We start from the raw sequence: 22,236 nt of genomic DNA, 5'->3' as shown, positions 1-22,236 counted from the left end.
AATTCCTCTTCCTGTACATCTGGAAGAGGAAAGCCCCAGACCCTCCTGCTCTGTCCTTTATCCAGAGGGGACAACATGAGGCTCCCACTGGGCCAATAAGAGGCACTGGCCAGGTCTCGGGATGTCTAGAGGGTCCAGGGACACAGTATACCATCTCATTACAGGGACTTTACCTGCTGCCTCCTCCTAGTCACCTGGTCTCCAGTCCAACCTGTACGTGGGACCCCAAATTCTCCCTATGCCTTCAGGGCTCATTCTTCCCACCCCTTCCCTACATGCAGCCAGCCAGAACTGGATGCTATTATTTGCTGCACAGGAGACTAAGAGATGCCACTCACAATGATCCCAAAGGAATATGGTCAACATTCCTGAAGGCAGTACCCCAACAGTGCCAGAGCTCAAAGGAAGTTGGAATAAACTCACTGCTCCATAAGACTGAAATCTGCCAGCAGACTGAACCTTCCAGGGGATTTGGGGTCTTCCTGGAACACTATGTGGATCCCTTCTGTAGAGAGCCCAACCCACCTGCTGCCTTCAGATGTTCACAGGTTTGTGAACATCCCATTTCACACAAAAAAGCCATCACCAATGACTCTCGCTGGCTAGAAATGCTTCAGGAGAGAGGTAAAGGCAGAGGTAAAGTACCTCTGTCCTGGAAAGAGTGGCATCATATTATATAGACCCCTTCCAACCCAAAATTTTCAAGAAGCTGACCCAAACAAGGAAAAGCTGTTAAAACAGACAACCCATGACTGGGCGCTGGAAATGGCTCCAGGGGTGTACTGGAGGGGAAAAGATGCGGGGAAAGCCAGCAGCTCTAGAACTCAGACACACACCTGTTTGAAAGAAAATCCCCTTCAGTGTCAAAGTCAGAAAGCTACTTCAGGCTCACACCTCATAAAACTGCGTATCAGAAGACATCTTCAAATCTGTACCTGCGTATCAGCTTACACATAAGAGAGATGCTGTTAAGGATCTACTTGTGCCAAAAAGAGAAAAGGATTTTACAGAAACCCATCTGACATAAAATGATAATTTTGACCCACATCCTCTCAAACAAGAATGAATCTCTCAAAACCAGTCTTAACACAGTCAGGCAAGTACCAAGCTGCTCCCCATGATGACTTCAGGTCAAGAGGCCAAGGTCACTCACTGGCTCAGACCTTACCTGCTCTGTCATGCTGCTACTCTCCTGTGGCACACCCTTCGCTCTCCAACCAGGTGCAAAGTCCCTAGAGAGGCAAAATCATGCCTGATGCTTGGGCATCTAGATTCTCAGCAAACGTGAGGCAGAATGGCGAATCAGGAATCCTTCAGGTATCAGAGACAAAAGGGAGTGTGTGGCCCGCCTATGAAAATCAAGGAGCTAAAGACACCAAGTATTCAATTTCGAATGAGGATTAAACCCTAATCTTAACATTGATTTCAATGTTTTGGACACACGATCTGAGACTCGTTTCTTTCTTCAGCCAATATTTAATGAGCTCCTGAAAGAACAGTTCATTAAAAATGAATGGAATGGTAACTGCCCTTCAATACTTAGTCTAGCAAGAGGAAATGAACGAACTCTAGTGTGATCAATTCCATGCTGGAGACTTACATCAATACAAGGATTTTTGTGGAAATTGTGATTATTTCTGGCAGGGCCAATCAGGGTAGGTTATATATGCCTTAAGCTTTGAAGAGGCTCAATAAATAGATGGACAGATGGACAGAAAGAAGGGTAGGTGGGTGGGCGGATAGGTGAATGGGTGGACAGAAGAGTGAGTACATAGGTAGTAGGTAGGTGGGTAGAAAGGAGAATGGGGCAACCTTTTAATAGGCTCTGAAAGGGGGGGGTCATGTTTGCATAGTCAGAGGAAAGGAAGGAGGAGATTCTAGCCACAGAAACCCCGCAGGCCATGCATGACTTGGCACCCTATAAAGGTTCCTCAAGGGAAGCATGGGAGGGCAAGGCTAGGAACGGAGGCTGGAGTCAGGGAGTAGAGGGTCCTGAGCTCCTTACCAGAAATTTAGATTTGATGTGAACTGGATTGCCAGACTGGCTGACTGGAACTCAATTCAGGAAAATGGACACTGTAGAAGCCTTCTGAATGGAGAAGTAGTACTTACTGTACGCCACCAACTGCTTTCCAGAAATAAAGCATTTCAGACATAGAAGGGTAAAAGCAATGACATGAGGGTCACTTATATAACCACCCACCCAGCTCTGTCCAATGTTAACATTTCATATTCACAGCTTATTTTTTCTTGAGATATAAATCGTTTTACATGCAACTGAAGCTTCTCCATGCCCCTCTTCCTGGGGCAGCCACTTTTGTAGTTTGCTTTTTTTCAAGAATTATACATGATGATACAAATGAAGCTTTTAATTTATTTAATAACTCTATTGCATTTCATTAAATGAATATCTACAATCAACCCAGTCTCCCTTTATGAGACATTTTTATGTCTAATGCTTTTGCCACTAAAAACAATGCTGCGAAGGATATTCCTGGCGATGGAATTGCTGGGTGGCCGGTGTATACACAGCTTCTGCTTTATTGGATATTGCCAACTGCTTTAAAACAGAGTGTGAGCCAGTTTACACACCCACCAGCAACATGCCAAGCAAATGATCTTTGCTTGACATACTGGCTACACTTTGTGCCATATGACAGGTAAATTGTTGTTGTTGTTTTTTTAAAATGCTGAGGGTCAAACTGGCCAGCATGGTACCACAGAGTTATACCCCCCGGGCATGTCATTGTTTTAATTTGATTTTTCCGAGTTGCTAATAAAGTCAGATATCTTTTTACATACTTACTGATATTCTGATTTCCTCTTCAGAAATTGCCTGTTCATATTTTTTGCCCATTTAAAAAAATGTATTTTTAAAATCGGTTTGAAAGAAGCTCTTAATAGATTGGAAATACTAATCTGTTAGTTCTGGGTCCTATAAATATCTGCACCCAGAATGTGACTTATTTTTTCACATTGCTTATGGTGTTCATATGCCCTGGATACATTTCTATTCCTAAATTAACTCATACACAAACTAATTATCACCAACCCCGTTTCCAAGAAGGGAAACTAAGATCCTTCAGTAAAATGGGGAAGAGACACAACTCAAACCCAGGTCTTTATGACCCCAACACCCCTGTGTGCCTGATCACCCTTCTAGACCATCTGTTTTGTGTGGGAGAATATAATGAACACCTGTACCAGCACAGAGCACTGAGAGAGGGGGAAGGAGAGAGGCAGGAGGCTACCGCCAGGGGAAAGCAACAGTTTCCAATGACTGGATGACAGCGCCAGGCAGGAGAAGGCGGAGGCCAGGTGAGGGGAACACTGGACACAGGAATATGGGAGGAGGCAGCTGGGAGTTTGTTTTTCAACACTGAGCTGAAGTCTGGTGTGAAGCCCTGAAGGACAGCTGGAAAGGGGAGATGCAGAAGCCAAGTGAAGAGAAAGTCCTGCAGCTGTGGGCCTGGGTAAGCTAACCAAGAGGAAGAATCGGAAGTGGAAGCCCAGCTCTGGTGGTCCCAAGTTCACCCTGCCCTTGAGATTGAGTTCTCCAAGAGTTCATCTCACACTAACTTTTCTTCCTTCTACATCTGACACCCAGTACAGTGCCAAGCTCACAGCATTCAATGAATGTTTGCTGAACTAATAAACAACAGTTACACTCCTCATGCAGATCCACAACCTCTTATGCAAAACCCCTGCAGTAAAAGTTTCTTTGCCTCTAGAAAAATAATCAGGTGAAGATGCCCACTGGGGTCAAAGGTACCACTCCTTTCTGCAGCTGAGCATACAAATACACTAAAGAAAGACTATAAATAACCTTAAATCACAATAGGTTGTGTTTTGCTGCCAAATGACTTTGTGCCAAGCTTAAAAAAACTCTTTCAGCTTTTGCAATGTGGATTGAAGATAAGGAATTATGAGTCCATACCAATGTTTTTTTTTCCTGATTACAACTCAGAATGAGAAACATTTTTCACTGCAATAAGTGTGCAAGCACGCGTGCGCGCACACACACACACACACAAACCTACGAATATAAAAGTGAATAATTTGTTAAATAATCATCACCCTTATTAACTATGAAGCATTTTGATATATTTTATTTCATTTACTTTAAGAAGTCTTGTGGCCATTAAACTGATATCACAGCCCACTGACCTGAGACGCCCTCCTCTAGGTTTTGTGGGTTTTTTCGGGGGGTGGAGGTGGAGATAAGGGCTCTGGCTGGAAAGGCCAGATCCTCTGGAGCCATGACATGATGTGGGGTCACTGAAGTGGGGCAATGGGCAAACTGGGTGAAACTATGACCTAGCCAGTTGGATGGGAGCTGGCCATGGTGCTGCCCTACAAAGATCAGTAAGGTGGATCATGAACCTTATTTTGCTTTGCTTCCAAAGGAACCTCAGCCAGAAAGGAGCTCAGACTCTGTTTTTCTTTTTCTTTTCTTTTTTTGGAGAAGGGCGCTGCCATTATCACAACCTCCTGGCCGCTGGAGGGGATCTGGGCATGGAACCCAGGGGGGCTATACTACTAAGCTACATTCCCTGGCACTTTTTATTTTTGATTTTGAGACAGGGTCTCACTAAGTGGCTGAGGCTAACCTTGAATTTCCCATCCTCCTGCCTCAGCCTCTCAAGTCAGTGGGATTATCAGTGTGTGCCATCACAACCAGCTATCTTTCAACCTCTCTGGATTTTTCTGGTCCACAATAATCAATAAATAGGCTTTTCATCATAGAATGCCAGAACTGAAGGGGGTGTGAAAGACCACACAACCCAGCCAGCAAGTGCTTCAACCTGCAGGGGGCAATGAGGGGCAGGGAGACCTTGAGCAACAGGCCCCAGGCTTGGGGTTGAGGGGAGTCTGGCTGGCCCTGGAATGCTGAGTTAGTGGACCCCACGGCATATCCTGCCATACAGCATTCCAGTCCAGCTCTCAGCTCAAGTCATACCCTCGGATACTGCCCTCCAAACAAAGATGGCCAGGAAAACTGCTCTGAGTTGTGTCTTGCATGGCCAAGTCTATAGCGGGTTGTGTCTTGCATAGCCAGAGCTCAGTCCCTTCCTCAGACTCAGCCACTCAGCTACCATACTTATGTTTTGGGCAACATGGCCCTTTTCTTCTTTTTGAAATTATCAAAAATGCACTCAAATCTGGGTTTAAGTACTTTTCACATGAAAATGATATAAAAATACTGTAATAATTTATTTCAAGCAATGCCTCTCTCATTTTACATTTTCATATAAGTAATAAATTTCTCATTTGTGACACAAAATTTAGCACTTTGTAAGTCAGGATCTTTGTATTATCTGTGTTTGGGGTGTATATAACAACTCTCCCAGACTGATCAGAGGACCTAAAAAACAGAAAAGAACCTCTTTTAGGAACCCTCTGTCCACCTTCCTCACACTGAAACACCCCACCCAAGTCATCTGCCTTGGGCAGGGTGGGGGACGAAAGGAAAACACTCCAGATGTAAACTCCCCCACAGCCTGAAGAGGAGGCCAGTTGTCACTGTCGTCATCAACTTCATCATTTCTGAGGTTCAGGGACATCTATGTTACACGCCCAAAGTCAAGGTCTGCCCGTACTTCCATCTTGCCTGTTATAGGCCACTGGCTGCTCCTTCAGGAAAGAATGCTGCTTACCAAGCAGACACTCAAATGAATCAGCTGGTTCACAGGCAAACTGCCTTATACAGTCTTGAATGAGCACATCTGAAACCCCAGGCCAGAAAACTAGAAAATGTGCTTTCAGTCTTAACTGATGAACACAGTTGGATTTGTACAGAGATATAAATGACAATTTTTTATCTTTCTTTTCCCAAGTTGCAAAAATCAACCGGCTAGTTCCATATGCCAATTCACAAGAGACACTACTGTTTGCAACAAAGAGCAATGATTTTTGGTACAAAATATTATACAAATATAAAGCATTAATAAATACACTATATATTCTAAATTTTGGTTGTTTTTTTTAAAGCTTCTTGCTACAGTGTAGTAGCACATAAGACAGAAATAAGACTCAACTATAGAACTCAGAAATAAGCACAGGCACATCAAAGGATGCCATCTGTGAGACTGGTACTTTTGGAGAACAGCATAATTTTGCAGGGAGCACCCCCATTCCTGGGTGCACAGTTTTGGAATCTCTCCCACATGGAAGTGAGAACAGTGCTCTAATTTTCATTGTTAACAAATGGTAATGACTATGACAAACATACCCATTATACTAACAAAAGCTAGTGTGTAAATCAAGCAATAACAGAAAAAAAAAATCATCTACAACTGGACCCTTTGTAAACCTGTAGACTTGTGTAAGGTATTTTTACAAAACAATTTTATCCAGTGGATCTGTGATGTGACCCTGGCATTGGGAATTTTTCAAAGCTCAGACAGACAGGTGATTCTGATATACAATCTGGTTAAGACTCTACCAGATTTAATTAAGGGGTGTATTTTTTCTCCAAACACTTGCTGCCAACTAGAATTCCACTGTCTTCCAATTAAGTCTACAATTAAAAATAAATTTAAGTAGTCATTTTATTTCAGGAATGGGAAAACGTTTTTAGACATAAAAGCAGAAACAAGCACAAAATAAATGCTTAAATTTTTGGTCTAAATAAAATTGCAAAATTTTCTGAATGTTAAAAACTATGATAAAGCTAAGGTACAAATGAGGGAAAATATCTACACAAGAGCCAAAAGTCAGGACAGCAGGGACCAGTCCACAGCACCACCCTTCATGTCCAAGCCAGTCTTTGATTCCTTGTGGTTCCTTGTTTCATAACATTAAGCTATTTCTCAGCACATACCATATGAAGAATACGCACAAGACCTCACTGAACATCACCCAGACTTCACATTAAAACCTTGCTGATCTGCCAATTCTGAGGCTGAGCCCACCTGCAGGTAATCTGCATGTCCTCTGGGTCATCTGACAGCATGGCGCTCCATCCACCAACACTACGGAGCTCTCAGGTTGTTTCCATCTGGAAGGGGGAAGGCTGCCTATGCTCAAGTGGAACCAGATTTCCCCAAAGACCATCTTTGAAGTTTGCCACGAGTAGGACGCTCAGCTTGTGCCTTTGTCCTGTTGCCTAAAAATGGCAAGTCTAAAACTCCCGTGCAAACTTTACAAGTCCTTAGCCCACTAGCTCTTACTTTTAAAACCTCAAAAGACACAATTCTAATAATAGAATATTTCTGTATTTTCCCTTTGCTTTTCCAAAACTACCATTTTAGTTTCACCCCTGCCCCATGATGCAACAACCAGGTCAGAACTGGTTCAACGTAAGCACTCCACGAGTCAAACTCTGGATCCTAGCACACACTCTGGCCATCTGCCTCACTGATTTTGTAATGGGTAAAAGTAGGTCACACCAGCACTGCCCAACTCCCAGGGCAGTCTCAAAGTTTCCATGAAATCTATGCATGCCCAAGGCCTTGGCAAGCTGGGACTTGCCACCACTGCCACACAGCCGGTGGAGCAGCAGTGGGGCTTCCCTTCAAGGGGGTTAAAGGAGGAATGACCAAATCAGAATCTGCAACTGAACTAAATTCCCAGGTGACAATGTGAAGACTGGGCAGGAGGAATCTGTCAATCCCTGTAGCATGATTTCTAAGAGCTGGTGCATAAGCGATAGGACCCAGTGGACAGCATAACCGTGAGGTCCTACTGTCATCAGGGTTTTTCCTGATGCTACTAATGTCGTGTGTGCATCTTGCTCAGAACCTTCTGTGTCAGCACACTGTAGCACGACATTTTGGTAATTTCAGCTAGGACAGAAATCAAATCTCATCAGAACTAGGCCAGAAAGCTGTCTCCATAGGTTAGGATAGCATGTTCATGCATGTTTGCACTATGCTTCTGTTTTCAATTAAATATTCATTCCTTACAGAAAAGTTCAAGGGACCTCTTTGGAGTATTTGAAGAATTTATTTTTGAATAATGTATTGCTTGCATAAGTGAGATCCCCTTAGGAATCCTGTTTCCTTTTAGTCTATTCATATTCTTAGAGAAACAGGAGCTATTCTGTCTCTTCTTTTGTCTCTCATCTTACAAAAGGGAGGGAAAAAGATAAAAAATACAAATTCTGTTGTTTTAAAAGTTGGTTTTCAATAGGCTTTCTGGGTCTTGGAACTTTCTGGAATATTCCCCACAAATATACATTAAGTTCTGAATTGAGACTACAGAGGTCTACAGTAGAACGAGGAATCATGAGATCTTACTAGTGGGGCTGAGTTCCCTCCTCCTTTCAGAGCTCTGGGGGCTCCCAAGCACCCTTAGGTGGGTTCACTTCTCCTTTCTCTGCCCTCCTCTACCCAAGATCAGGAGCACAACCCAGGCTGATGCCTCCCCACAAGCAGCCAGGCTCCACATGACTCTGTCCCAATGAACGCAGCTTCCCTCCCTCAGAGCTCCTGTGTCTGGCCTGGGGGTTGCAGCTGGGCAATCCTGTCCCCTACATTCTCACTTCAAGGAGGCATCAGCTTGGCAACTCTGACCAGGCGACTTCTGTGACGCTGGTTCCCCACATAATGCCCAGCACCGTGGCTGTTACTCCACAAATGTCAACTGGACCAGTCCCCAGAAATGCTTACACAATGTTCCTCACCATCACATGTCAACATCCAAATGGGGAATTTTAGGCTCTGGCTTCAGACAGAGGACAGAGAGGGAGGCCTGGCACTGATGGACAGGGCAGCCCCTCCCTGGCCAGAGGTAGGTGCTGCTCTCCTGCAAATCCAGATCCTCTAAAATCTCAAGTTTCTTCACAATTCTTCGGCTGCAGGCATTGGACTTGATCCGTAGTCAAGTAATAGAGACTCAATGAGTAACATCAGGGATTTCTCTAGGTCTTGAGGAAATAGCCAAACTAAAAAAAGAACCTGCCTTCTCTGAGCTTATATTTTAGTGCAGAGGACAAATGTATGTCAGGTTGTGACCAGGTTGTGACAGCTACAAGGAAACAGAGATAGTGCCAGAGGTGCTACTTCACATGGGTTGGTCAGAGAATGTTTCTCTGAGGACGTTTCAGCATTTCAGAGGTACAAGGGACACCAGGGAGCAAGGCTTGTGTGCAACAAATGTAAAGGCAGTGGGGGGGGGGGTGGAGGAGGAGGGTGGAGGGGGCAGGGTGGAGGAGGAATGGGTACAGCTAGTTTTCAAGTGGAGCTCATTTTTATGGAGAATAGAATTACTGACTTCAACTGAAGCCAAGCCTTCCACAGTGGGACATGGAGTCCTTACAAGGCTTTGGGTTCTACTCACTTTCAGTGGCCAGCGATTTAGTCTAGAAACCATCCAGAGATCTTAAGACCCAAGAGTGGCTGAGGCAAACACAAGGGTAGAAGACACCAAGCAACCCTAAGTGTGCAGATCCAATCAGACACCTTCCAGAAGGTATCTTCCCTCATGCAACGAGAATGAATTGACGTTTACATCTGGCCCTCTGTTAAGACTGGCTAGACTGAGAAATGCACCAGAACTTCCACTTCTCCAAAATACGTGTCTCTTTGATGTGCCTAATTAGACAAGTAGAATTGGGAATCAAAGCAGTTTCATGGGAGGAATCCAGAAAGTTCTGTTTTCTGTTTCCTATGACTCGCACTCATCATTTTAGACTCTAAATCTTGGTCATTAGTCTTGGAGTCAGTACCTAATACCTGGCTGCAGACGACCTTTATCTGCAACAAGTACTGGGGCAAGTGGTGCAGGAAAGGCTGCCATCCATCCTCCACACCCATCCTGCAATATACCATGTAGACCTGAAGGGAGAGGCTGCTGCTTGAGTGATTTGAGCACACACACAAAATGCTCAAAGACATCACCTCACAGAACTAATTCCCAGTATTGTGCATCTCCATAGACATCCCAATTTTTGAAGAGTCTATAATTTATACCAAGGAGATAATTGGGTGAGTGTAGAAATTATACAGAAGGATAGTCATTGAAACTGAGTTTTTAAGACTCAAAAACTGGAAAGAACCCAAATAACAGAAATTGTAAACCACTTAATTTCCAGCAATAGGGAGTTGTACCATCCACACAGCACAGCCATTGAAAGGATGCTGTTAGCATGGACAATGTGCACCGCAAGCCACTGACAGCAAAGCAGTGTACAATGGTGAGGACTGGAGTAGTAACAGTAGTGAGGCAGTAAACTTAGTTCTTTTTATTTTTCCACATCATTTGAAAACTGTACAAAGCAGATCACCTTTACAAGAAAAAGAATTCATCTGTACTTTGGGAAAACAGTTATTGAGAGATCAAAGGGAGAAAATGTTTAGTAATATTCTGGAGAAACGTTTTTATTTAAAAATATATATATATGTACGGGAAATAAAGCAATGCTCCAATAGCTGCCTTAAACTTTGTAGATCATCAAGAAATTGAACTGCTCAGAAATTCTGTCTTGCCACTCAGCCAGAGACCTGTTGAATCAGGCCAAACAGGAACTGGGGATGTAGCCCAAGCAAGCCCAGAGTTGCACTTTAAGCCTACACTGGGCCCAGTCATTAAGTACTTTCTCATTTCTCAAAGCAGAAAAACTATCCTACAATGTCTTCAATATTTTAATATGCTCCAGAAGACTCCACAAATGGGGCTCTTAAAATTGCATAATAATCCATTCTGTGACATGAATTTCTAAGCTGACACGGTGCCTACCAGGCCACTGAGAACCAATCAAGAGCTAAAGGAAAACCCAATTTCTAGGGGAAACCTCAGAGGTCATTTAACCAAAAATACAATTTGCTTTGGAACAAGACAGAGATATTGGAAGGAGAAAAGACTGAGACGCCTGCTTATAGCTGTGTCATCAAGACCCAGCAGAACCTCTTCCCAGACTCCACAAGGATCATCGTTTCTGGCTATGTCAATATGTATCAATTTATCATCTTCCTCTGCTGCAAAATTGAGAAATTTCAAAATATTTCATCCAAATCCAATTTTAATGGCAAACTCTGCCTTCAAGTATTGTGACACTCAAAAGCCCCCACAGATATTCCTCCACCCATAAGAAAGGATGGGGAGTCACCTGCACATGGAGTTTCAAATACCCTCCAGCCAATTTCATCTTATTTAGCAATTTCATTCTTACTCTCAAGTCCCAGTGAACACAGGAAGCAGGCTTCTGCCCAATTACCCATAGTCCAGGGTTTAATAATCCACTGTTGGGACTCCTAAGAAGTCTCTAAGGAAACAGCAAAGAATAGGGCAAGCTGTCCCTACTGAGCAACATCCCAGAGGAAAGGGAGGTACACCAGACTAGGGACCACAGACTTCCTTTCAATGTCCTGCCCACAAGCACTTAGGAAGGACACCAACCCTACTCTTGAGAAACTCAAGGAAAAAAATCCCAATGTCTTCACTCCTTGACAAATCATATATAAGAACAATGACAAATCATATAAGCACTGGCTTGCCCTAAGTGGACAAGATATGAAAACTGGTTATTATTTAAATATTTCTAGAAAATGTCTTTCCATGGGGAAGATGAAGGTGACCACATCACTCGAACCTATCACAGATTCATCCCTGACATCTCCTCCCTTCAGAGGCTTTTTGCCCAGCTCTTTAATCTAAGTGATACAAGTGGTCTAGTCACACAAGACAATGATATCTAGAGTTAGTCTTAAACTTGGTATTATAGATGAGCAGAAATAAAAATGATACAAATTATAACCACTGCATCATTTTTGGTCATTGATTGTTGTACAACTTTTTTATAGGTTGATGGCTATTTTGCAGGTCAGAAAATTATCAGCAAGGTAGTATAAGTGATTTCCTAGAAGTCTGTATTGTAGTGCATATTTGCATAAATACTGGTAATCTGAGAGATTTATAGGAAGTCTCTGGACAAGAATTGACAGAAACAGAATAGTGCTAGTTGTCCTTTTAACGGCTACCATGTCAGATTTTTAAAACCATGACTCCCAATATACAGCAGGGCTGAAGTAATTGTCTTGACAAACTGTTCTCAGACTCTCTAACTAGTGTCCTATGAGTATGGGTTATGGGGTAAACAAAAATTAATAGGTCCTTGAGGAGAACCAAGACTTCAACATGCTAATATTTATAGTTCCAAGAAAAGAGTTGTGCTCAGCTTTTTGACTTTACAGACCAATAAAATAATTTAAAAGTACCTTTAGAGAACTCAGGACTATAAACTTAATTTTACAAAATGAGGACATATAGCTAAGAAAAGGGCATAAAGTACAAAGGAATTTTTCTATTGAAAATAACATCTGAAGTCCCTACCTTGTCCCTGTTTTACTGCAAAGGGACACTCCTCCACCACCACCACCACCAATTATGCCAGAGCTACGGGGTGAACTTTCAGTAGCCAAGGTCTCCTGACGTTGGCTTCAGACACAGCACACAGCGAACACACTGCCCACACCGCTGCTGATTCCAGAAGGAAGCCCCCATCCCCACCCTCGTCCCTGCCATGCCTACTGACTCACTAGCACTGTTAACTTTAGGGAGACTAGCTCCAGACCCTGATTTAGATTGACTTATTTGTAGATGTTTTTGTCCATTTCCTTTCCTTTACTTCGTGTGCATATTTTAAACAAAAAAGGTCCTTATTAAAACTCACGTACAAGCTACTTCATTAGAACACAGTTTCTGCTACTCACACAGAAAAGCCTGATATGCCTTGGGGTCCCCCTACTATACAGTGCTCAGAACAGTTCAGAGACTCTCACTGGAGAAAAGAGGAGTGTGATTATGTGACGCATGCACACCACACATACAAGCTTCTGAGAATGAAAAGTAAAAATAGTCATGCTTTAAAATTTTCTCAAAAGTAAAACTATTAGGTTTTGAATAATTAGACAACTTAATTTTTATTAGAGCAAGAGTCAGGAAATTATTATATACAATATATTCTCTTACACAAAACACATCTGCAATGTTTCTGAAAACTACAAGAAAAAATTCAGTATCTTAATCAGTGGTATGTGAAAATTTTTTTAAAGGGTTGTTATTATTGTAATTGTTTTAAAGTAAGACACACCTGAACAGACAATGCAAATTCAATGTGGGTTCATGTGGGCCTAAAACCGTGGCCTTCTCTGCACATGTGTTTTTAATAGCACCTGAGGTAAACAGGTGGCTTTCTTCAGCTATCTCCTTAACTGATGGAGGAGCTAGCCAGCTTCCAGAGTCGCTCTGCATCCTCCCACCCCTGGGGCGTGCTAAGACCCACTCCTAGCCTGAGGAGAATGCAGTGGTTGGAAGGAAAGGCTGGAAACCACCCCGAGCCATGCCCAGAGAAGAGCAATTGTCCCGTGGAGACCACCTCAACAGCACAACCAAAAGGCCACATTTAGAATCCATGAATTATTACAGGCAAACCTTAGAGGCTAAAGACACCTATGACTAGAACAAGTCTACTCCCCATAGGAAGGGAGGTAGAATAAAAGGCAGTAGGCGCATTCTCACAATGAAACAGCTGAAAACTCTCATCTTCAGCAGAATAACACCTAACCACAGGAGGGAAGACTGACCTGGATGGTCTTAAGGCAGTGACTAAAACTGGGCATCATTCTGAAAAGCTAGAAGTAAATGTAATAAATTTACTTGGAAAGTGTAAGCAGGAGAAATGTCACAGGACTCCACCCAATTTTAGAATCTTGTGCTTGATGTTTTCTCCCCAGTAAAATGGGTATCTGAAGCATGGATCAATTCGAGCTCCTCTCTCTGGTCCCTCTCTCTGGGGACAGAAAATTGTAAGGCACATGTGTAGAATCCCAAACACTGTATGCTAAAATGAACTACAAAAATACCTTCAAATCCTGAATGTTGTCTGACTTCAGTTAAGTTGTCTGATCCAGGCTCCCCTCTACCAGTGTGGGTTATTAACAACAGACTGTACTGACAGAAATGTTTTGGGGTGAAGGTTGTATTTTGCATACATTAAATCTATGTTATATAGATCAGCTTACACCTTGTAGGTCCAATTCGTAAACGAAAGTCAAGTCTTGCCTCAGGTACCAACAGCGATGCGGTCCAAGATGCTTCCAGGATATGTTGCACTGTTACCCTGAGGACACACGCCCTTCTGTTCACTTAGTCCCAAGAGCAGAGACTCTTCAGACTTCTTCGTTTTCCAAGGATGACCTTCTGAGTGAAGCTGAATTTTGCAGCAAAGTCCCGTGAATGACATACCAAGCAGATGGTCTGTGATTTCACTGTGGAGCTGTTCAAATGGACCTTTGTGTTGAAATACTTTTCTAACTGAAGATAGTCTTTCCTAAACTTATAAATGAATTAATAAAATTCAGAGATAATCAGACATTCACAAAATCTGAAAGGAATAAAATGGAATCTGGAAACCTTGACTATTTTCCTGAAAATGTGCTGCAAATTTAGAAGTCACAAAACAATGAATCTCAAATTTCTAGCAACTATTATAGCTTCAAGTACACATTTTACACCCAAGATATGAGAAAAATTCACACTTAGGGAGAAAGAATTCATAATAACCAGAATTTTTAGGGAAAAAAAGCATGCTCATTTTAAAAACAATATTTCACTTATTGTGAAACAAAACCTTCTCCAGCAAGAGGCATCACTATGTATAAGCCTTGGGCTCTAGTTTGTACATGCCTAAATGGGGGCAGCCTCTGCAGAGAGTTCTGGTCCATTTCTTTATGAAGTTCTCAACTCAGAGCAGGAGCTGTTTGGAGAGGCAATCGACATCCTTCCAGGGTAGACATCCCACTCCAAGGTGACAGAGAACTACTGACAGTGGGAGAGAGCAAAATTGAAGCAAGGGCAGAAGTAAAGGGAGGACAATCTTTCAGATCAGGGCTTCCTGACAGGCAGTCAAAGGTATGTCCTGCATGGACAGGAACCACACAAAATGCCATGTCCGTGCTGCAGTCTCAGGGAAAAGAGCCAAGATTAGGATGCGAGGTGTCCCCCAGAGTTCAGGAAACTGAGAGGTGGAATGACTGGGTTGTGAGAGCCTTACCCTGATCAGGCACTGATCCACCTGACTGGACTCACTGGGTGGGAACTGTAGGCAGGTAGGGTGTGGCTGGCTGAGGGGAGTCACAGGGGCATGCCTTTGGGGTTTATACTTTGTCCCTGGTAAGTCACCCTGATTATCATGTCCTGAGCTGCCTTCCTCACCAGGCCCTTCCACCTTGATGTTCTGCCTCACCTCTGGCTAACAGCTGGCCATCTATGGACTGAGACCTCTGAAACTGTGATTACCAAATAAATCCTTCCCTCTCTAGAATTGTTTTTTTCATGTCTTTTGGTCACAGAGGAGAAAAGACTGACTAAAACAGGAGCCATGCTTTCAGATTTCCAGGAGGAGCTGGTCTAACACTTCCAATGCACAGGGCCATTGCTTCTGCTCACTTTCTCTAGCTTCCTACGCACATAGTAGAGTTTTGTTTGTCCTTGGGCAAACGGAGTCAGATCTCTGAACTGCCGAGGAATGTGCAGGCTGTGGAGGGCAGTGACCAGGAAGTGGACTTCCATGGACAACTATACTACTCCCATAGCACAATGAGGTCAACCTAAAATCTGAATACTAAAATGTGAATCATAAAACTGAATGTTTTATTAAGTTTCTAGGAAGCAACCATCAACCACAACTATTTACATGGCTTCGTTCTCCTCTATGCTTAGTTGTCTATTTTATTAAGTTGTACAACAGGAACTTAACTTAATATTTATGATATTTACTTGAAGTTAAGCTAATCTTTTGAGTCACATCACTATTTGGAACACACCAGAACAAAATCAAACTCACTGTTAGGTAATGCACCTGTTTATTTCCATATCACTATCCTTACAATACTGCAGCACACTAGTGGAGCTACCTGAAGAACAGAGGATGGCCCCTGCCCCTGCCACCCCAGCCCCACCTCGCCACAAGACCTCCTCCTCCAGTGCACTCTAGGTCACCTCCACAAAATCTACCCTGGCCCTACCCACACTCTTTATTGTCAGGCTCTTAATTTTTTCACCCTCTTGGGTCTCTTTCATCTGTAGTCACAGTTTTCAGAATTTAAGAAGGTTTTTAAAATATTCATTCCAGTGGGGACCATGATTTTCTAGCCTGGCTAATTCTTTCCAAGTATATCAAATGCCGAAGCCCAGTCAATAGTGTGGCTAGAATTGACTAAGAGGAAACACCTCGATTGACAAAAGTATCACAGATGAAGAGATTTTAAAATGCCAGTTGTTTTATATTAAAACGTAATGTGGCTTTTAAAAAAAACTAATGTTCTCAATGTACCTTCTATTAAATATACATCAGTCAATTTTCCTTATAACAAAGCAAAACAAAGGCGGGGAGGGGAACAGTAATGGATAAGCCCTTTAGCTTCTAAAAGCCTTCTAAAAGAAATCTTAAGAAAACCTGACAAAGTTACTGTTCCAGAACATTCCCAGAGTCCTTTAATCCCAGCAGGAATAGGAGAAGTTGGTAAAAGACAACCACCAAGAATGGCACCCAGCAACAGTTCTCCATCTGCCCCAAGAATACCCGTGTCCACACCTGGGTCCACAGCTGGAAACAGGAAATGTGTTCCATGGGTCCCTGAAAGGAAGCCTTAAGGGGGACTAATCCTCCCTGAAGATTCAGTTGTTTTTCTTTTTCCTTTGAACTTACATTGCCTACCTTTCAGCCACTTTGCTTTCTACTAATTCATTCACCTGACAAGTGAAAGGGAGGAGGTGAAAAACCATAGCTCTTTTCCCTCCTCGTTACGCGATGCTAATATTGCAAATTGGCAGCATCTGCCAGAAATGTTTCTGTGAATAACTTGGATACATCTGTGTATTCTTGACCATTCTGGGACAATTTCAGGTTTAAATTTTATGATTACTACTTTTAGGATTGTCATTTCACTTCTTTTTTCTCTTTTTTATCCTTTATCAATAATTATCTCTGATCTAAGTAACTTCCTGCTGCAAGGCAAGATAGATGCAAAAGAAAACAAGCTAACCCAACAGTTGTGTGAGGAATGCCATAAACTGCCTGGGAAAACAGGAGGCCCATGACGCCCCAGGCTGAGAAAAGACCACTATCTCCAGAGTATGAGACATCAGGCCGACTTACAGGAACGAACTTCTTTTATATACTTTTATTAAATCTACTAATTCACCTAGTAAGTCATTTATAGATTCAAAAACAACATTAACTTCCAAGGTTCCTAAGTATTTCCAATATGGTCAACTTAAGGATCCAAGATTCTGAACATGCCATCACCAAAAAAAATTGCAAACCTAAAAAACAAAAAAGGGAAAAAAATTAAACAGTGTCAAAGGAAAAGATTTTCTCAGAAAGGTACTTACTTTTATAATTTTTGAAACATTTAATGTTAATGCTTTTTCTCATTTTACACTTAGAACCTTTTAAATCTAATATTAGTAAGTTTATGTACAGCAAATATTAAACTATATGCATACACACTAATTATTTATCTAGTATTTACTTGGTCAAAGATTTTTCACATTTACAATTTCAGGCTTTAAAGTGGCATTAGTTCTATCTTTACTTTCTTTTAAAAGCTATTATGGTGAAAGACATCCAGATACTTAAATTATAGATTTCATTCTTATATAATTCATGTTGTTAGAAACTACTTTTTTTTTTTTGCCAATAACAGTGGTTAGTATTGAAATAAGAAAGATGTTCTTCAATATTCTTCTAGCCTCAAAAAGGTCCAATCTAGTTAAGACTTTTTATGAAAAAGGAAAAAACTTTGGGTAAATAGAAAAAAATCAGAATTTCCAAAAAAGATAGACAGCAGTAATTGTTTCTTATTAAGACACTATTAATACAGAAAAATAAATCATATGAAAAACTCTTCTACTGTAGGCTTAAAGACCATGCTACTACTGGGTGTGGTGGGCCTGACTGTACAATCCCAGTGACTCAGGAGGCTGAAACAGGAGGACTGCAAGTTGGAGGACTGCAAGTTTGAGGCCAGCCTGGGCAACTTACAGAGTCTCAAAATAAAAAATAAAAACAGGTATTAGCTCAGTAGCAGACGGCCCCTAGGTTCAATCCCTAATACCAAAAAAAAAAAAAAAGAAAGAAAGAGAAAACTACTTAGATCAGCTTCCACCTACAGAAAACCAAGAGTTCAGAGTTCATATGTCCAGGAGAAGTAGATAATTACAGGAGTGATGATAAAACAAAGAACTTTCTTTAGAAGAAGGCAAGGCTGGCCCATGAACACAAGCTGAGAGCACTCCTAGGTAACCTAACAGCACCCAGGCTTCTGTGGCTGAACACCCAACAGTTTTTTCTCAGTGCATGTGAACAAGTCTCCCTATCACATTATAGCAAGTCACATACATGAAGAAACAGGACATATTTCCTAAATTTTAAGTCATACTCAACATTCAGGATTAGGGGAAGTAAGAAAATACTGTGGAGTAATGAGGTAATGTACAGAACTATAGTGACAACCTCTAAGAAGAAAGCATGAAAATAAACATGACTTTTTAAGAAATAAAAATACTGTCTGAACAGAATTTAGAATTTGCCTTCTGTATAGCCCTTCAGACAGGGACAAAATTTAATTTTCTCAACATCTCATCTAGTTAAACAAATGCACAATTTAGAGTAAACAGAAGTCAATTTGTGATGCTATTTTGCTATCAATGTTGTTACATGTAATACAGGAAATGAAATAAAATAAAGAACCCCCATCTGTACTAATGGCTCAGTATAAAATCTGAATTTGAGCAAAGAACCTTATTGAAATTCTACTCCTACAAAAGTTACACCTAGTGCTGGTTTTGTAAGCACTGCTACCTTAATGTACTTAACAGAACACTGGCATTCAGAATAAACTTAATAATTTAAGAGAAGACATGCCCCAAGTAAGTTTTACCATAACAAAAAAAAAAAGTTTACTACCTTCAACTATAAAGGGTATCATTTTAAATCTGTATTAATTAAAACAATTATGGATATATGTAAAATAATTAAAGCAAAGTTAACTGACATAACTAACATTCTCAATGATCACTTTATGATTTGTAAAGTAAAAACAAACATACACACATGCTTAAGACATCAATATTCTTACACAGGAAAAGAGCATTATGGCAAGAATCCATATTTTCGAGTCTGAAAATTTTATTGAGACAAGATCAGCTTTTGTTTAAGAGAAAACCCTACTGGTTTTCAAAGAAAAAAACTTTTTTCAATCCATAAATTCCTACTGACTCAGATTATTTTCATGTGGTAAATATTTTTCTGCTATTTAAGTAGCTCAAAATCTCACTTAAAAAAATGTTTAAACAACTCCAAAAGGTTTGATTAGCATGGGGATTTATGATGTTAATCTTACTATTAAAATTTTGAACCAGTTTAGCTAGGATATGTCAGTATGTTATTTAATGCCCTTTATCCCTACCTTTAAAGATTGTTAAGTCTTAGGAAGGAAGTGGGACAGGGAACAGACATAGAAGAGTGAAGGCCCCTCTCTCTCTTTCAGGTTTTGCCATTACCATTCTGTGTGGAGTGGTTTCAGGACGAGGCGACCGCACACTTCTAGCCAGAAATCGGATGACCTCAAAACCACACCTCATTTCAGGCTGAGGCCTCATGTCTTTCGCTTAGAGCTAAAAATAAAAATACATGTGAATGAACAAATGATCATGAAATGAAATTTCTAACATGACACTAAATTATAAAATATCGGAAGCCATTTTTTATCCCAGAAAAATGAAAATATACATAATTCCACAGTCACAATCCTATTTTAAATGGAAAGATGTCCCTTTTATCCTGCTGGCTGTTGGGAATAATAATGATAATTTAATTTCAAGTTGGGTCCATAAAGCTAGAGCAGTATTTTATTCACCTCCTGGGATTATGGCACATTTATTTTTTATAGTCAAATATAACAATATCACTAATGAAGGTAATGAAGTTAAAACAGCAATTTCACTCTTCTCCTATAGATGCAAACCAGGTCAAGAAAGTACAGCACTGAGCCATACCAAATACATGATCTGAAGAAACATGTTTTTGTGTATTCAGAATTCCAGTTCCAATAGCAATGCTCCAAAGTGTGTGATAATTAACCTGCTTCTGCAATAATCCAAAGAAAGACACTCACTCATTCACCAATAGGAAACAAGTGCTACAAGTTAAATGCAGCACAACAGATGGGGGACTCTAACCTGGCCTGCAAGACTGCAGCCCTGGTGTCCGCATACAACTGTGTGCCTCACGTATCAGCTACCAGGTGAGCTGTTTCCACCAGAGGTAGGAAGGCAAAAGGGCAGGCATGTTACCTTTGTGAGCCTAAACACGACAGTCTGTAGACTCTGAAAGTAAAGTCCACCGAGAACCCTGAACCTTTATGCTGTCGATAAGGGACCTCTTTGGTGCCAAGTTTATGTTTTCAAATCCTATTATTACTCCTGAACGTTAACTCCTTATTTGGAGAATGCTGGTAGTTTTGATCCCAAACAAAATGCCTCAGGCTATTTTGAAAGGTTAAATCAGCCAAGAACTTTCAAAAATCACTTACTACTACAGTATTCCATTCAAACGAAAATCTAATTTAAACTCAAAGATTCTTCTACCAAAGTTACACTTAAAGAATTGGCCCTAAGTAGAGTAAAATGAAGACAAATATCTTATAGATTTTTATATCATTCACATATATCCATTAATTATAATTCATAAACACTGATTATTATTCATTTCTCTGCTGAGTTTATGTATACCAATGAAATTCTTTAATTTTGCCAGGATATAACACATTGTTATAAAGCATCAAATTTATGCTCCTGATTCAATTTGGCCCCATCTTCAATGTAATAAACACATTTGTAAGTTAGTTTTTCTTCCAGAATTTTTTTAGGGAGTCCAACTAATTTCAGTATCTAAACAAATATTACAAAGCCATATGTTTCAACTTTGAAGTCATAAATCTCAGGAACTGTGCTTTAAATTAATATACTGTAATTTATACTTAAGTATCTAAAATGATGAAGAACTGTGAGGAATCCTATCTAGGTTCTGAGCATCTCATGGTTTTAATCAAATCAGAGCTTGAGGTATTCATTTCCTAATGATATTCTTGTGGAGATTCTACAAGTTTTACACTCCGATATACTCAAATTTTAAGCAAGGAAAATTTGAAACTACACTGGTTTTATTTAAAGCAAACATCCAATTCCTCTTCCTTCACCAAGTGCTCGCTGAGCCCTTTCTGTCTGCAGTACATTTTTGAGAAAATGTAATGAAGTAAAAAGGGCAGGCATGTTACCTCTGTAGGCCTTAACACGACTTTTTCTACTTCAAGCTTTTTTATTTATTTTTATTTATATATAACGTCGGAATGCATTACAATTCTTAGTACATATATAAAGCTCAATTTTTCATATCTCTGGTTGTATACACAGTATAGTCATACCAATTCGTATCTTCATACATGTACTTTGGCTAATAATGATCATCACATTCAACCATCATTAATTATCCCCTGCCCCCTTCCTTCCCCTCCCACCCCTCTGCCCTATCTAGAGTTTGTCTATTCCTCCCATGCTCCCTCTCCCTAGCCCACTATGAATCAACTCCCTTATATCAAAGAAAACATTTGGCATTTGTTTTTTGGGCATTGCCTAACTTCACTTCGCATTATCTTCTCTAACTCCGTCCATTTACCTGCAAATGCCATGATTTTATTCTCTTTTATTGCTGAGTATAATTCCAATGTGCATATATGCCACATTTTTTTATGCATTCATCTACTGAATGGCATCTAGGTTGGTTCCACAGTTTTCCTATTAGCTATTGTGAATTGTGCTGCTATAAATATTGATGTGGCTGTGTCCCTGTAGTATGCTGTTTTTAAGTCCTTTGGGTACAAACCAAGGAGAGGGATAGCTGGGTCAGATGGTGGGTCCCTTCCCAATTTTTCAAGGAATCTCCATACTGCTTTCCATATTGGCTGCACCAATTTGCAGTCCCACCAGCAGTGTGTAAGTGTGCCTTTTCCCCACATCTTCAACACCACTTTTTTTTTATGTTTGTAGGCATAATAGTTGCCATAAATGTTCATCATCATTACTTTAACATTTGCTTACTCCAAAACCCCAATGTCCTCACCAACAGAGAGCCTACGGTTTAAGCTACAGTTCTTCTTGGGTCATACTGCCGCCATACTAGAGGCTCCAAGTGCTTCCCAGAGCTCCCATCTCCCCTCAGACCTACCAGCC

At 40.9% G+C, this 22,236-nt stretch overlaps 1 long non-coding RNA gene across 1 annotated transcript; it reads right to left on the bottom strand.

Moving 5' to 3' along the window:
- Positions 1 to 4,443: 4,443 nt before the first annotated feature.
- LOC107153866 lies at positions 4,444 to 21,436 on the bottom strand. The gene is made up of 2 exons (XR_007346987.1): positions 19,510 to 21,436; positions 4,444 to 17,268 (listed from the first exon to the last, which is right to left on the bottom strand). It is a non-coding gene; the product is annotated as an uncharacterized LOC107153866 (long non-coding RNA).
- Between the last annotated feature and the right edge of the window lie 800 nt (positions 21,437 to 22,236).

This window comes from Marmota marmota, unplaced genomic scaffold (genome assembly GCF_001458135.2).
Source record: "Marmota marmota marmota unplaced genomic scaffold, marMar, whole genome shotgun sequence".
NCBI lineage: Eukaryota > Metazoa > Chordata > Mammalia > Rodentia > Sciuridae > Marmota > Marmota marmota.
Note: the sequence above shows the minus strand (reverse complement) of the source record. Positions and strands in the feature narration are given on the sequence as shown.